This window comes from Dipodomys merriami, unplaced genomic scaffold, assembly GCF_024711535.1.
Source record: "Dipodomys merriami isolate MVZ:Mamm:240054 unplaced genomic scaffold, mDipMer1.0.p SCAF_1409, whole genome shotgun sequence".
Taxonomy (NCBI): Eukaryota; Metazoa; Chordata; class Mammalia; order Rodentia; family Heteromyidae; genus Dipodomys; species Dipodomys merriami.
The window spans coordinates 86,823-103,281 of record NW_027202726.1 but is presented as its reverse complement, the minus strand read 5'-3'; the positions used below and the strand labels follow the sequence as shown (position 1 = coordinate 103,281).

At 41.2% G+C, this 16,459-nt stretch overlaps 1 protein-coding gene across 1 annotated transcript in view; it reads right to left on the bottom strand.

Annotated features, from left to right (window-relative positions):
* Positions 1–217: 217 nt before the first annotated feature.
* LOC138826283 (protein FAM114A2-like) overlaps positions 218–16,459 on the bottom strand; it is a 101,999-nt gene continuing 85,757 nt past the window's right edge. The window contains exon 11 of the transcript XR_011371631.1: positions 218–401. The gene's annotated coding sequence lies outside the window, so the exon portion shown is untranslated. The remainder of the gene's footprint in view (positions 402–16,459) is intronic.

The following is a 16,459-nucleotide window of genomic DNA, read 5'->3' as shown; positions in this document are numbered from 1 at the left end:
CAATGTTTTAAAAAATGCTCACAGGTTTTAAAAAAATGCTCACAGGGCATAAGAGAGCAAGGCATGATTGGCTCTGAGAGATAAAGTGGGATGAAGCTGTATTACAAAACTGTTATTTAAACAGAGTTGGCAACTTCATCCATAGTAACTCTTTCTTCAGGATGGACAGAAACACAAACTCCCAAAAACCAGTCTGGCCAAGAAAGCTACATGGACGTCCAATGATTCTAAACTTTTATTCTGTTTACAAGAGAGCTGAAGTCCTGGCAGGAAAGGGGACAGGTCCTATAGGGACAAAATCCAAGTGGTGGTGTCAATGCAGTGATAATGGTCCCTTGTCATTCTGGTGTCAACTCTCAGTCTGTCCAAATCCAGGTGTTGTGAACTCCCTGGGGAGTAGTCTATGAAGAGATAAAAGGGGAAATGCAGTTCTTTGATCAGTTTCTCAGGAAGTGCTGAGAATCATGTCAGGCAAAGTGACATTCTTTTTCTATTGCTGGAGTTTTCTTTTTTTTGGGGGGGGGGGAGGGTCCGGTCTTGGGGCCTGAACTCTGGGCCTGAGTGCTGTCCCTCAGCTCTTCAGCTCAAGGCTAGCTCTCTACCACTTGAGCCACAGCGCCACTTCCGGCTTTTTTCTTTTTGATTATGTGATGCTGAGGAATCGAACCCAGGGCCTCGAGCATGCAAGGCAAGAGCTCTACCACTGAGCCACCTTCCCAGCCCCTCTATTGCTGGAGTTTTCTGAATTGTCAATATGACACCATGCCTAGTACATCTCCAAGTGTGTATCTATAGGGAAGAGCATCATTTTCTGTTTTACTTTGCAATACAACACTTCCTCTTGCCATTCTTAAATAGCATCTTTTTGTACAGATCATCCATGAAAGCTCTACTTTGGGACTTAGCTATATAATAGATATGTCTTACATTTATGGAGCTGACCAAGTCCATCTGCAGTTCCCCTTTGTCTTATTAGAAAGAATTTCCATGGATCCAGTGAAACCTTGTATGATGTGTTCCTCAGGCAGTGGTAGGAAAGGACCTACAATTATGTGGCATCTCCATCCCTTCCATAAACTCCTTTCTCCAATCTTCCATCTTGTCTTGATACCAGTAGGAATGGTAGGCATCTCTGAGGGAGGTATATTAGGCCAACATACAAGTCAGTAGCACTATATTTTCACAGAATACATTTCCCTGATGTGGTACAAACTCTGTGTGTATCTGTGAGGGAAGGAGTCGTTGAAGGGGAGGCTTGACCTGGGAGAACACCAATGAGGTTTTACTGGGATAATTCAGAAAGGATGTGATGCACTGCTGACACAGTAGCTACAGAAGAGAAGATGGACAGTGCTCCCTTTGTGTGTGTTCAAGGAAGAGATAGCAAGACAATGGTGAGGGACCTGAAGTGTGGTAACAAGGGTTAAAAATTTGATCTTGGGCTGGGAAGGTAGTTCAGCGGTAGAGTGCATGCCTTGCAAGCATGAGGCCCTGGGTTCGATTCCTCAGCACCACATAAACAGAAAAAGCCGGAAGTGGTGATGTGGCTCCAGTGGTAGAGCGCTAGCCTTGAGCTAAAGAGCTGAGGGACAGTGCCCAGGCCCAGAGTTAATGCCCATGACCAGCAAAAAAAAAAAAATTGATCTTTACTGAGTCCTCATCTATTCTGAATTAGCTAGTGTGAGGATGCTAATATTTGATCAAATTTTTTTAATGAAATGTCCCTCTACAGTCTAAAGAGTCATTTTACTTAAGTCAAATGATTGGGAAGGTATAAAAAAGCATGTAAGGCCAGGTGCCAGTAACTCATGCCTGTCATCCTAGCTACTGAGGAGGCTGAGATCTGAGGATAGCCATTTGAAGCTAGCCTGGGCAGAAAAGTCCCCATGAGATACTTATCTCCAATTAACCACTAAGAAACTGGAAGTGGCACTGTGGCCAAGTGATAGAGGGCTCACCTTCAGTAAAAGAAGCTCAGAGATAGCACCCAGGCCCAGAGTTCAAGCCCCAAGACTGGCTAATTGTGTATATATATACTACATATATATGTGTATATATGTATACACACATATATACATGCACATACATATATACATTTATATAGATATGTATATGTATATATAGAGAAACATAGACATATATACAAAAGCATATAGGAAGCTATGGGCTCATTAATAGGAATTATGTGGAGGAAGAGCTTTTTTGGCCTATGGTTCCAATGTATACTGAACCAAGACTGTTGCTGGTGGCTCATGTCTGTAATCCTAGCTATTCAGGAGGCAGAGATTTGAGGGTAGAAGTTCAAAGTCAGACTGAGGAGAAAAAGCTATGAGAAATCTCAAATTAACCAGCAGAAGTCCTGAACGTGGAGCTGTGGTTCAACTGATAGAGTGCTAGACTTAAGGAAAAAAGCTCCAGGACAGTCCCCAGGCCTTGAGTTCAAGCCCTAGTACTGGCATGAAAACCAAACCAAACCACACAGAATAATCATAGGGCTTCTATCACAGGCAGCTCACCTCTATACTCCATGAGCAGCCAGAAGAAATCTCCAAATTATCAAAGCCACCATATTGGATAATCTTTTTTCCTAAACAATTAACTTTATGTAATCCAAGACTTCAGTCAAACAAGAATCTCACTTTAAGGCTCATTTAAAGTGAGATATATTCCCAAAGTAATCAGAAGGTAAGCTAGCTAGAAAGGATTTCTCAGTAGTGGGAAGTTAAGAAAGAGAAGAAAAAGTGACACTCGGAGTTCTCTTACTAGTCTTCACAGCTCATGATGTGTGAAAAGAATCACTTGAAGTTATGTGTAACAAGGAAATACAGTGTGGTTAATTTCCAGAAGGCCAATTAATGAGATTTCTGAACCAGGAGCTCAACCTGAAATCCTAGCTATTAAGGAGACTGAGATTAGAGGATTGTGATTCAAAGCCAGCCTAAGTAGGAAAATCTGTGAAAGTCTTATTTCCAATTAACCACTATAAAGCCAGTAGTGGATCTGTGGCTTAAGTAGTAAAGGGACAGCCTTGAGAAAAAAACTAAGGGAGAGTATAAGACCCTGAGTTGAAGCCATACTACTGACAAAATAAAGGAAGGGAAGAAGGGAATGAGGGAGAGGAAGTTAGGGAAGCAAAGGAAAGAAGGAAGGAGAGTAAAATTGAATCACTGATGATAATTACTCTTAGTGATTCAGGAGTTCTGGGTTGTAATGACTTTTCTGTCACTAGAGGACAGTGTTGAGTTTCCTAATGCAGGAATTACCAGGGCAAAATTGTGAGATCCTATAGAGAGCTCATCAGAACTAGATCCTAATTTTGGCTCCACTAATTGCTCATTGCTGCTTTGCATCATTTTGAACGAAGTCTTTCTATGTAAAATGTGGTTCATATTTATACATAGTTACAGGCAACAACAACAACAAAAGACCTATGAAAGTCTCTTCAAATAGGAACTTAGATGGCCTTATTGAGTGGGGGATAATAAAGCAAGGTTTTGTTATTATCTAGGGAAATAGAGGACAAGCATGATTAAGATTGAAATTGTGTAATATGAATTCGGCTTCCATCAATGTCTAAGTGTGATCTTTCATGATAAAGGCTGGCTTATGTTCCTCTTCCATATCACATGTTCCATGGTCATCATTCTCTCATCCTGACTGGGCAGGGATGTTTTCTTTGTTCCAAACCAAGTGAGAGTCAGTTCATTAACATGAACTCCTTACAATGACACAGATCTTGAATTTTTCTACCTTTCTATCATCAATATCTAATTCTAAAATAGAATGAGTATGTGGTGTTTTGCTTGTTTTTGTTTTTTAGTTTAGGCTGGACATCAGTGGCTCACACCTGTAATCCTAGCTACTCAGGAGGCTGAGATCTGAGGATCATAATTCAAAACTAGCCAGGAAAGGAAAGTCCATGAGACTCTTTTTTTTTTTTTTTTTTTTATTTTATTTGAGAACATACTGTACAGAGGGGTTACAATTACATGGGCAGGATAATGCATACATTTCTTACCAAGCATTGCAGCCTCCTCCTTTGTTTACCCTTCACCTCCCTTCCCCGCCTCCCCCCTCCCCCCACCCAATTATACCCCCCTCCCCCCCCACACCGACATTGTAAAGCTGGTTTTGACATGACATTTTGTACTTCTCATTGTTGCAACAGGTCCACCTGAATCCTTAAACGACTTGTTTGTCCCCATCTCCTCCACATGTTATACTGACATCAAATATAGTGAAAGCGGGGGTTACACTGTGGGGGAGGGACATACAAAGCAACAAAGAAATAATCTTATAAATGCGTTAGAAACACATGCATGAAAGAAACGAAAACATTAAAATACATATTTAAGGGTTCATTTTCCTAACATCACATTATCTGACCTTTTCCGCTTGACTCATACCTATACTAGATATTGCAAATAAGGGAAACCATGGGACCTATGCTTCTTTGGGCCTGGCTTACTTCACTTAATATAATTTTTTCCAAACCTTTCCATTTCCTAACAAATGGGGAAATGTCATTCTTTCTGATGGAGGCATAGAATAGTCCATGAGACTCTTATCTCCAATTAGCCATCAGAAAAGCCAGAAATGACTTTGCTTTTACTGTGGTTCAAGTGGTAGATCATTAACCTTGAGTAAGAAAACTTAAGGACAGCACCCAGGCCCTGAGTTCTAGCCATAGGATTGGCACACACACAAAACAGTGTTCAATGTTTTCAGAAGTGGTGAGGTGTGACTCAAAGTAGTAGAGAGCTAGCTAGTAGAAGCTCAGGGATAGCACCCAGTTCAACAACAAATATCACACATATACATTGAAGCCAGCTCAAGATTTTTGTCTTCAGCTTTATTAGTATATAACTGTCTCTTCTAGTGCATAGACAGTAAGATCTCTGCTTAGTGTCTTCAGCTTCACAGATGTTTTAGTCTGTGAACCCTGGGGCTTCCCACTGTGTGACATTCACATGCAGAGGGAAGGCCTCCCTTTCCTGCAGCTTCCTGTATGTTATGTTCCAGCAGCTTCTGTCACCTTCTTGCAGCTCAGGCAGGCTCTCCCCCCAGCCCCCCCAACCCCTTGGTCCCCACCCCCCTACTCCAGCCTTATCCTTTCAGGTCTCCTGCCTGGGACTCTCTGAATTATGTCCAGTCAGAGTCCTGCAGATTAAGTGATGCCTTGGGTAGGATTAAATCCAGAAAAGTTCCTTCTCCCATAGTCTAACTACTTCTCTCTTTAAAAAAATATCATTTTGGCCATTTCTAAGGTCTTCATAAGTCCTTTGTGGCTGAATGCTGGTGGCTCACACCTATAATCCCAGCTACTCAGAAGGCTGAGGTCTAAGGATCTTAATTCAAAGCCAACCCAGGCAGGAAAGTCTATGAGACTTTTCTCTCCAGTTGACCACCAAAAAGCTGGAAATGGAGCTGTGGTAGAGGACCAACCTTGAGTGAAAAAAGTGAAAAAATTAAGAGACAGTGCCCAGGTTCAAGCCCCGGTATGGGAACAAAAATTAAAATCTTTTTTTTCTTTTTTTTTTTTTTTTTGGTCCGGTCGTGGGGCCTGAACTCTGGGCCTGGGCGCTGTCCCTCAGCTCTTCAGCTCAAGGCTAGCGCTCTGCCACTTGAGCCACAGTGCCACTTCCGGCTTTTTTCTTTTTTTGCTTATATGGTGCTGAGGAATCGAACCCAGAGCCTCAAGCATGCAAGGCAAGCGCTCTACCTCTGAGCCATCTTCCCAGCCCCAAATTAAAATCTTTTATCCTCTATTTGGCTCAGTGTTTAAATACTGTCTGTGGGAAGGGTAAATTTGTTAGAATCTTTATTATAAAGATTAGAACATCACTCAGTTGGTATTCCTAGGTTGTAAAATGAGCTGAACTAAACAGAAATAGTGGCTTAGAGATACCATGTCTCATTAGATTTTATCTAAACCTTCTAGCACCTTTTTGTAAATTTGAAAAGATACATAGAAAAATAATTTCAGTAGACTATTTTCTTCAACTCAACTGATTGCAAGTGTTACTATTTCTAGAAATTACCAGTACAACATTAAGATGCTTTTCATTATTTTTACAATAAACCTGCAGTACGGATAATGGATTTTCAGCAGCCTAATTTAGGTGCTAAATCTTCAACAGTTTAAAAGAAATAATGTACTATGAAAACCATAGCTAAGTTCAATAAAAATCTTTAGATTGGTTCTATTTTAGTTGGACTTCAACACAGGGCCGAGGTACTGTCTCTTAGCTCTTTCACTCAAGGCTAATGTTCTACCACTTTTGACACACAGCTGTACTTCTGGTTTTCTGGTTAATTGGGGATACGAGTTGTATGGACTTTCCTGTTCAGACTGGTTGTGAACCACAATCCTCAGATATAATCCTCCTGGGTAGCTAGGACTACTAATAGGCATGAGAAACTAGCTCCGGGCTTGTTTAAAACTTTTTTTTTTTTTTTGGGTACAGTCCTGGGGCCTGAACTCTGGGTCAAGGTGCTGTCCCTCAGCTCTTCAGCTCAAGGTTAGCGCTCTACCACTTGAGCCACAGCGCCACTTCCGGCTTTTTTTTTCTATTTGCTTATGTGGTGCTGAGGAATCGAACCCAGGGCCTCAAGCATGCAAGGCAAGCGCTCTACCACTGAGCCACTTTCCCAGCCCTTGTTTAAAACTTTTAAGGTAAATCAACAGAAAATAAAATAAAATTCAGTCACATGTTAAATGTCCCCAGGTATTTGTGACTATTGGCTACCATATTGGACAAACTAGGCTTGGATGACAAGAAAGGATTTTTTTTATTTTTATTTTTGCTAAGCAAAGGAGCTTTTCTTTATTTTTTCTTTATTTTTTTATTTTATTTTATTTGAGAACATACTGTACAGAGGGGTTACAATTACATGGGCAGGATAATGTGTACATTTCTTACCAAGCATTGCAGCCTCCTCCTTTGTTTACCCTTCACCTCCCTTCCCAGCCTCCCCCCTCCCCCCACCCAATCATACCCCCCTCCCCCCCCACACCGACATTGTAAAGCTGGTTTTGACATGACATTTTGTACTTCTCATTGTTGCAACAGGTCCACCTGAATCCTTAAACGACTTGTTTGTCCCCATCTCCTCCACATGTTATACTGACATCAAATATAGTGAAGGCGGGGGTTACACTGTGGGGGAGGGACATACAAAGCAACAAAGAAATAATCTTATAAATGCGTTAGAAACACATGCATGAAAGAAACGAAAACATTAAAATACATATTTAAGGGTTCATTTTCCTAATATCACATTATCTGACCTTTTCCGCTTGACTCATACCTATACTAGATATTGCAAATAAGGGAAACCATGGGACCTATGCTTCTTTGGGCCTGGCTTACTTCACTTAATATAATTTTTTCCAAGCCTTTCCATTTCCTAACAAATGGGGCAATGTCATTCTTTCTGATGGAGGCATAGAATTCCATTGTGTATATATACCACATTTTCTTGATACATTCATCTACTGAGGGGCATCTGAGTTGGTTCCATATCTTAGCTATGGTAAATAATGCTGCAATAAACATAGTTGTGCTGGTAGCTTTAGTGTGGTCCTGTTTGTAAACATTTGGGTAAATGCCCAAAAGTGGGATTGCTGGATCATAGGGGAGATCTATGTGAAGTCTTTTGAGGAACCTCCATACTGCTTTCCAAAGTGGTTGAACAAGTTTACATTCCCACCAACAATGAAGTAAGGTTCCTTTCTGTCCACATCCCCTCCAGCATCTGTTGTTGTTAGAGTTCTTGATTTTGCTGTTCTAACTGGAGTGAGGTGATATCTGAATGTTGTTTTGATTTGCATTTCTTTGATGGCTAGGGATGTTGAACATTTCTTCATGTGTCTGTTGGCCATCCTTCTTTCTTCTTCAGAGAAGCTTCTCTTTAAGTCTTTCGCCCACTTATTTATTGGGCAGTTGTTTCTTTGAGGATTTGTTGTTGGGTGATTTAATTTTTTGAGTTCCAAGTATATTTTAGATATGAGACCCTTGTCCGTTGTATGGCTAGTAAAGATCTTCTTCCAATCGGTGGGCTTTCTATTGATCTTGCTAGCTATGTCATTTGCCCTGCAGAAGCTCTGCAACCTTACGCAATCCCATTTGTCCAACCTTTCTTTGATTTGTTGTGTTTCCGGGTCTCTATTCAGAAAATTTCGGCCTGAGCCAAGGAGACCTAGGGTTTCTCCTATTCCATCCTGTAATGTTTTCAGAGTGTCTGCTTTGAGTTCAAGGTCTTTGATCCATTTGGAGTTGATTCTGGTGCAGGGTGATATATAAGGATCTAGCTTTAGTTTTCTACATGTAGTTAACCAATTTTGCCAGCACCATATACTGAAGAGGCTGTCTTTCTTCCATTCTATTGTTTTACCTTCCTTATCGAAGATTAGATGGCTATAGGTCTGTAGGTTCATTTCTGGGTTTTCAATTCTATTCCATTGGTCCTGAGGTCTGTTCTTATGCCAATACCAAGCTGTTTTGATTACTATGGCTTTATAGTAGAGTTTGAAATTTGGTATTGATATTCCTCCAGCAGTGTTCTTTCCGTTGAGGAGCGTTTTTGCTATTCGGGGTCTTTTATTGTTCCATATGAATTTTGGGATTGCCTCTTCTATTTCCTTGAAGAATGAGGGTGGAATTTTGATAGGTATCGCGTTGAATTTGTAGATAGCCTTGGGAAGTATTGCCATTTTCACGATGTTAATCTTGCCAATCCAGGAGCATGGGAGGTCTTGCCATTTTTTAAGTTCTGTGTTGATTTCCTTTTTCAAGATTTTAAAGTTTTCATCGTAGAGGTCCTTCACTTCTTTAGTTAAATTAATTCCTAGGTATTTTATTTTTTGTGGGGCTATTACAAATGGAGTTGCTTTCCTAATTTCAGCCACACTTTTCTCATTGTTGGCATACAGAAAAGCCATTGATTTTGGGGGGTTAATTTTATAACCTGCTACTTTGCCAAAGTTTTGAATCAGCTTGAGTAATTTGGGAGTGGAGTCTATGGGATTCTTTAAATACAAGATCATGTCATCTGCAAAGAGGGAGAGTTTTATTTCTTCTTTCCCTATTTGGATCCCCTTTATGTCTGCATCTTGTCTTATTGCTGTAGCTAGGCATTCTAATACTAGATTGAAGAGAAGTGGAGAGAGTGAGCATCCTTGTCTTGTTCCTGAGTTAAGAGGAAATGGCTTTAGTTTTTCACCATTGAGTATAATGCTGGCTGTAGGTTTGTCATATACAGCCTTTATTGTATTGAGGAATGATCCATGGATTCCTAATTTTTCCAGAACCTTCATCATAAAGGGGTGTTGGATCTTGTCAAATGCTTTTTCTGCATCTATTGAGATTACCATGTGGTTCTTATTGTTGCTCCTGTTGATGTGATGAATAATATTAATTGATTTGCGGACATTGAACCAGCTTTGCATCCCTGAAATGAATCCTATTTGATCATGGTGTATGATTTTTTGGATGAATTGTTGAAGTCGATTGGCCAAAATTTTGTTGAGAAGTTTTGCATCAATGTTCATCAAAGAAATGGGTCTATAGTTCTCTTTCTTTGATGAGTCCCTGCCTGGTTTTGGGATGAGGGTTATGATGGCTTCATAGAATGTGTTCTATAGTGAGCTTTCTCTTTCAATTTCATTGAAGAGTTGGAGGAGTATTGGTGTGAGCTCTGCTTTGAAGGCCTTGTAAAATTCCGCTGTAAAACCATCTGGTCCTGGACTTTTCTCAGCTGGGAGGTCTCTTATTGCTGTTTCTATTTCAATGCTTGATATGGGCCTGTTAAGCTGGTTTAACTCATCTTGGTTCAGTTTTGGCATGTCAATATTTGCTAGGAAAAGGTCCATTTCTGTCAAGTTCTCAAACTTATTAGCATAAAGTTTTGAGAATTATTCCCTTATAATGTTCTGAATCTTGGTTGTTTCCGTGGTGATGTTTCCATTCTCATCTCTGAGTTTATTAATTTGGGTGTGTTCTCTCCTTTTGCAAAGGAGCTTTTCTAGAAGACTTGAAGTATAATGTTACAGAAATTAACATCTAATATGCCTGTAATCACTTTTAGGAAATGCAAGAAATAAATTGCGTCTTTAAATATTTTAATATCTATGGGGCAGAAAAAGTTCCCTATGTGGGAGGCTGAGTATGGGAGGATTGTGATTTGAGGACAACTTAAGCAGAAGCTGCATGTGGTGGCACACAGCTGATGATAGCTAAAAGTAGGCATATCTGTCTATGGATCATGCCAGGGTGGAAAGTGAGACCCAATGCTTCACAGCAACCAGTAGGAAATCTGGGCAGGCAGGTTGGGTAGTATCATGCCAGTCTAGGAAATACAAAACCCTGAGTTCAAACTCTATTATGGAAAAAACAAATATTCCCCCATTTTACAAAAATCTTTTTCTAACACCAAAGCCAAATTAGTTTGCATAATGTACATCATTTGTGTGCAGAATATGTCAACAAATTACTGTTGTTTTAATACAACATATGTTCCTCCTTCTATGAATTTGCCCTTTTGGGATTCACATTTAATAATATCCTGGCTATAAAAGCCCACTGTGAAAGTGTGCCTTTTGTTATTGTTGACTGAATAATTAGAATGATGATGTTGACTGTTTAAAAAATGACCTTTTGGTATGGTGGTTATAATTGCCTTTACTCCTGAGACAGAAGAGTGCTTGAATTGGCTGAGGTGAAATTCCAGCTTAGTGAAATAACTCTAATAAATGGTATTTGACTGTGGGAACTAACATGTAGTTACAATTCAAATTTAAATAGATAAAATGTTTTCTTTTTCCAATTTGAAAAAGGACCATAGGGGAACTATCTGTTCCTGAATCAGAGTAGGAAACCCAAGGAGGACTTTCTGCTTTCTACCACCCAGGGAATGTGGGAGGAATTCTTAGTAACTATAGCAGAGGAGGGGATCATGACTGGGAAGATTTTTTTTTAGAGGAGAATCTGTGCATGTGTAAAATTGTTATCCCATAATGTAAGTATATGAATGAGATGTGACCTGTGTGCATGAGGCCCTAGTAGGACTTTATTGCCCAAAGGTCAAGCTAAAGGCACAAGGGGTTCCACTACACACATACCTCAATTTCCATTAGAACTGGCCTAGAATTGTAAGCACTCCCTGACCACAAAGGAAGTGGCATGGGAGGTACTGGGGAAGAGGAAGAGCTCAAGGTGTCTAGGCACCCATGACTAGGAGAGGGGTGTTGATCTGTGCATTCTTTCTCTGGGATGTGGGAGTATTAACATTTAGATTAATTTCTCAAGTTGTGCTATCGGATTTCTCTCTCTGGCCAGCTCACTTTAAATGGCTGTAACGCCTAAGGTCTCCTGTGAACTCCAGAAGTAGAAATGTTTGGGGAGAAGGGATTGAATCCATTCCGTCTTCCCTCAGCACCTCTGCACAGACCTTCTCTGTGTTCAGAATGGCAATGCATTTGTAAAGGTGTAAGCCTTTACATTCCCAGGACCTTAAAAGGGCAGTTTCTCCAGGTCTGTGAATGGGGCAATTGCTTGGCCAGGTCAGAGATAGAACCTCCTCCCTCCTCCTCCTCTACCTCCTCCTCCTCTACCTATTCCTCCATTCCCTCCTCCTCCTTCTCTCCTTCTTCCTCCTCCTCCTTCTTCCTCCTCCTCCTCCCCTCCTCCTCCTCCTCCTCCTCCTCCTCCTCCTCCTCCTCTTCCTCCTCCTCCTCTTCTTCTTCTTCTTCCCCTTCTTCTTCTTCTTCTTCTTCTTCTTCTTCTTCTTCTTCTTCTTCTTCTTCTTCTTCTTCTTCTTCTTCTTCTTCTTCTTCTTCTTCTTCTTCTTCTTCTTCTCCTTCTTCTTCTATTCTTCTTCTTCTTCCTCCTCTTTTTCTTCTTCTATTCTTCTTCTATTCTTCTTCTCTCCTTTCCTCCTTCCCTTCCCTGAAAGTATTCCAGCCACCCCATATTTGGGAAGTAAGTCTAAATTTATTGATAATGCTAAGTTTGGTGTCTGTATATGCTTTGTAAAATAAAACAAAAAAAGTCTTATGCATTGCTTGCCAAAAAAGATGTGTTTTTTCTCTTTGAAAGACTTAACTCTGAGATGTCTCAGGACAGCACAATTTCAGACATATATACTCCTGTGCATCTGTTGGTCTGCCGAGGTGACAATAAAGACTCCTATAATTTGGCTCAGCCTCCTAAGTAGCTACGATTACTGGTGGGAGCCACTGCATTTCTGTTCACATCAAATAAGCATGCAACTGTTTCAAGTCAAGTACACTGAAGGGAGAGATTGGGAGAAGAAATCTGGGGTTTGCAGGGTGGCTATCAGATGAATGATTCTAAATTACAGAGCGGAGACTGATTTATATGTAATCAATTTGGATTTGGTTTCCCATCTTTAAGTGTAAGAACCAGCCAGGCAGTTCATGTCTCTGCAACCAACTGAATTCAGTTCTGAGTCTCAATTTTCAAGTTGACGTGTTGGGGTCTCCCTCTCCTTGTCTCAAGAGGTAACGCTGATCAAAACGTATTGTATTTACTTATTAAATGGAAGCCCCTATGCATAACTACCTAAAGATTATTCTTTAAAAAGAAATTTTTTTAAAAAGAGGAAAAAACTTTAGCAATGTGGCTTCAGTAGTTAATGTAACTAAAAAGGAAAAAATTTAAAGCCATAAAAGCTGGCCAAAGCAGGAACTTGTAACAGGATGTAACTAATACAAGGAGATAGGACTTAATTAAAATAGCTTTTTATTTCAAAGGTTATGCAAAGTTGTATGAGAGAAAGAAACCAAATTTTGACCAAAGATTGTAACTCTTTTTTTTGTCCTAGGACTTGAACTCAGGGCCTGGGCATTGTCCCTTCCTCAAGATTAGCATTCTAGTACTTTGAACCACAGGTCAACTCCTCATTTGGGGGTGGGTAATTGTACATAAAAGTCTCACAGACTTTCCTGCCGGGGCTGGTCTCAACCCTTGATCTTCAGATCTCAGCCTCCTGAATAGCCAGGATTACAGATATGAGGTACCAGGATATAGCTTGAAGACTGTAGTTCTTATATCCCCTTCCCCCAGTTATGTATTCAAAGCTACTGATCCTGTCTATATTTCTGAAGAAGGGCTGAAGTGCTGTCTTCCCCCCTGTCTACAAGGTAATAAATTTCCTTTCTCTCATCTTCACTGTGTGTCTTTATTTGGTTTATAGGGACAAGAGGCTGGAGCTGGTTTGTGGAATAGCTGGAAATTGGACCTAGGGTCTCCTATGCAGTAGTACACCAGCAATTCGTTCTACCATCAGGCTGTAACTTGAATGATATACCTGAGGGACAACCACATATGTCAAATGTCAGGTTTCTGAATAGAAGATTATTTTGAATTTTCTTTTGCAGGTTTTGTTTGTGGAGATGGCTGTAGTGGCATGCATGACCAGTTAAATTTCCTAGAGGACAAATGGGTAAGAGTGAATGGGGGAGGGGAGACAAGGAAGAGATGGAGGTCACTGGATTCTATTATATGGGAATAGTTTGCAAGATACAGAGAAGCCACATCTTGAGAGGTCAAATTGGGAATCTTTTTTTTTTTCTTTTGGTCAGTTGTGGGGCTTGAACTCTGGACCTGAGCACTGTCCCTCAGCTCTTCAACTTAAGATGAGTGCTCTACCACTTGAGCCACAGTGACAGTGTCACGGAATTTCCTGCCTGGGCTAGCTTTGAACTGTGATCTTCAGATCTCAGCCTCCTTAGTAGCTAAGATTATAGGTGTGAGCCATCAGCGCTTGGCTGGGAGTCTTCAGTAAAATGTCGGTGACTACAGGTAGACTCCTGTCCCAAAGACCTGCAGCCCAGAACAGAGCTTGCACAAAGCTTTTAAAGGCAAAAACCATGTTGTGGGTGGGGACAAAGCTCACCACAAGCTAACCATATAAGATAACAATCAGAGGTGAGCATTCTCTATAGCAAAACTTTCCTGGGGCTAAACAGGATGACATGTATGCAACCCAAAAAATGGCCTGTCTCACCTCAAGGCTTTTCAAGAAGGTTCCCCTAACAAGTTCTCTTTTGGTTGTTGTTGTTGTTGTTGCCACTCATGGGTGCTGTCCCTTGAGCTTTTTTGCTCAAGGGTAGCACTCTACCTCTTTTGGGTTTTTTTGGTCGGGTCATGCGGCCTGAACTCTGGGCCTGGGCACTGTCCCTCAGCTCTTCAGCTCAAGGCTAGCACTCTACCACTTGAGCCACAACACCACTTCTGGCTTTTTTTCTTTTTGCTTATATGGTGTTGAGGAATCGAACCCAGGGCCTCATGCATGCAAGGCAAGTGCTCTACCACTGAGCCACCTTCCCAGCCCCCACTCTACCTCTTTGATTCAGTTTTTCTGATTGTTAATTCGAGATGATATAAATCTCACAGACTTTCCTGTCCAGTCTGGCTTTGAAACACAGTTCCCAGATCTCAGCCTCTTGAGTAGCTACATTTACAGGTGTGAGTCACCAGTGCCCAGCTTGTATCTAACTCTTGAGTGTTTTTTGTCATCTGCTTGTCACTGTATGCTCAAATCAGCCATCAAAATTGAAAACAATAGCATTAGGTGTGCTCAGAAAAAGAGCCTGTTCTCCTGTGAGTGATTTCATGACTTTCCCCAGGGGTGGCCAGACCTGTACTCAGTCCACAGAGACACCATGGCCTTCTTCTGATGGACTCTAAAGCTTGAAGAGGGAGCCCCATCACCAGCTGCACTTTGTGGACATTATTGCCCATGCGTCCAGAGTCACATAGGATACCCTGCTCCCTGGGAAAGAAAGGGAGGGAAACTCCAACACTTGGCAACTAGAAAATTGAGACTCAGAACTGCATTTAGTTGGATATAGAGCAATGAACTGCTTTGCTATTTCTTACACTTAAAGATGGGGAACCAAATCCATATTGATTACACACAAACTAGTCTCTACTCTGTAGTTCAGAATCATTCATCGGATAGCCACACTGCAAGCCCCAAGATTTATTCTCCCAATTCTCTCTTCAGAGGCCTTGATTGGAAACAGTTCCATGCATATTTGATGTGAACAGAAAGGCAGTGGCTCCCACCTGTAATCCTAGCTACTCAGGAGGCTGAGGTCTAAGTATACTGGTTTGAAGCCAGCCCAGATAGAAAAATCTATGGGATTCTTATCTCCAACTAATGAGCAAAAAGCTAAAAGTAGAGTTTACTCAAGTGGTAAAATGCTAGCCTTGGGGAAAAAAAAAACTAAAGGACAGCCAGACCTTGGAGTTCAGTCTCTGTACTAGAATAAAAAGAAAAGGAAGGAAGGACAGGGAGGAAGGAAGGAAGTAAAGAAGAGGGAGGAAGTAAAGAAGAGGGAGGAAGGAAGAAGGACAAAGAAAAAGGGTGGGAGGAAAGAAGAGGGGGTTAGAGGGAGAGAAGAAGGGAAGGAAACCTAGTCTCATATGTATCATTATGGTTCTATCTCTAGCCAAGTAATTGCTTCGTTCAGAGACCTGGAGGAAGTTAATACTCTTTAAAGGTCCTGGGAATGTAAACGCTTACACCTTTACAAATGCACTTCCATTCTGCTGAAGAGAAAGGGTCTGTGCAGGAGCTCTGAGGGTAGATGGAATGGATGCAGTCCTTCTCTGCAAACATCATTTCTACTTTGAGGTTCACTGGAGACCTCAGTAGTTACAGCCATTTAAAGTGAGTTGGCAAAGAGAGAAATCCAATAACACAACTGGCATGAGAAATTAATCTACAGGTTAATACTTTCACATCCCAGACTCCTCTGGGCCCAGGGTTTGAAAGAACTGTAGCCGACTGCAATGTTAGCAGAGGGAATTGCTAGTCAAGGGCACCCTGAGAAGAGATGAAGATCTCGTTCCTGATAGGATGGAATTCAATTAGAAACTGGTCACACCCCACCCAAGTTTTTCAAAGCAAACCAGCCTATGGCCTTTCCCTGATGCCTATGCCCAACGTCCAACAGAGACAGACATGTGGCATTTTCTGTTTCTTTTTGGAGTCCCAGGTTGGGAAAAGCATGTACTCAGATAGGACAATGGGAGAACTGAGCATCTACATCAGGATACCACCAAAAAAAAATGTATACCAAAAACTAATGGACAACAAATCAAAAGAGCTGCTTTTACTAGTACTCTGCTGCTGCTGCTGCTGCTGCTGCTGTTCTGTTTTGTTCTGTTGCTCTAGCTACTGAGCCAGTATGGTGGAGTGGGGATTTTGCTGATTGGCTGTCTCCCTTTTCATGGACCCTGTTGATGGGTTGTCTCTATTACAGACCATGGTTGGAAAGTTGCATACATGGGGAATATCTTGGGAGCATCTTCCACTTAGTCCCTTTCTTGCTCTTGGTGCACCTGGTCATTTTCTCCTGGCTATTGTGATTTCTCTGTCCACCATGTTTCCTTAAATGGGATCTCCACACTGGCTTCCATCTGAC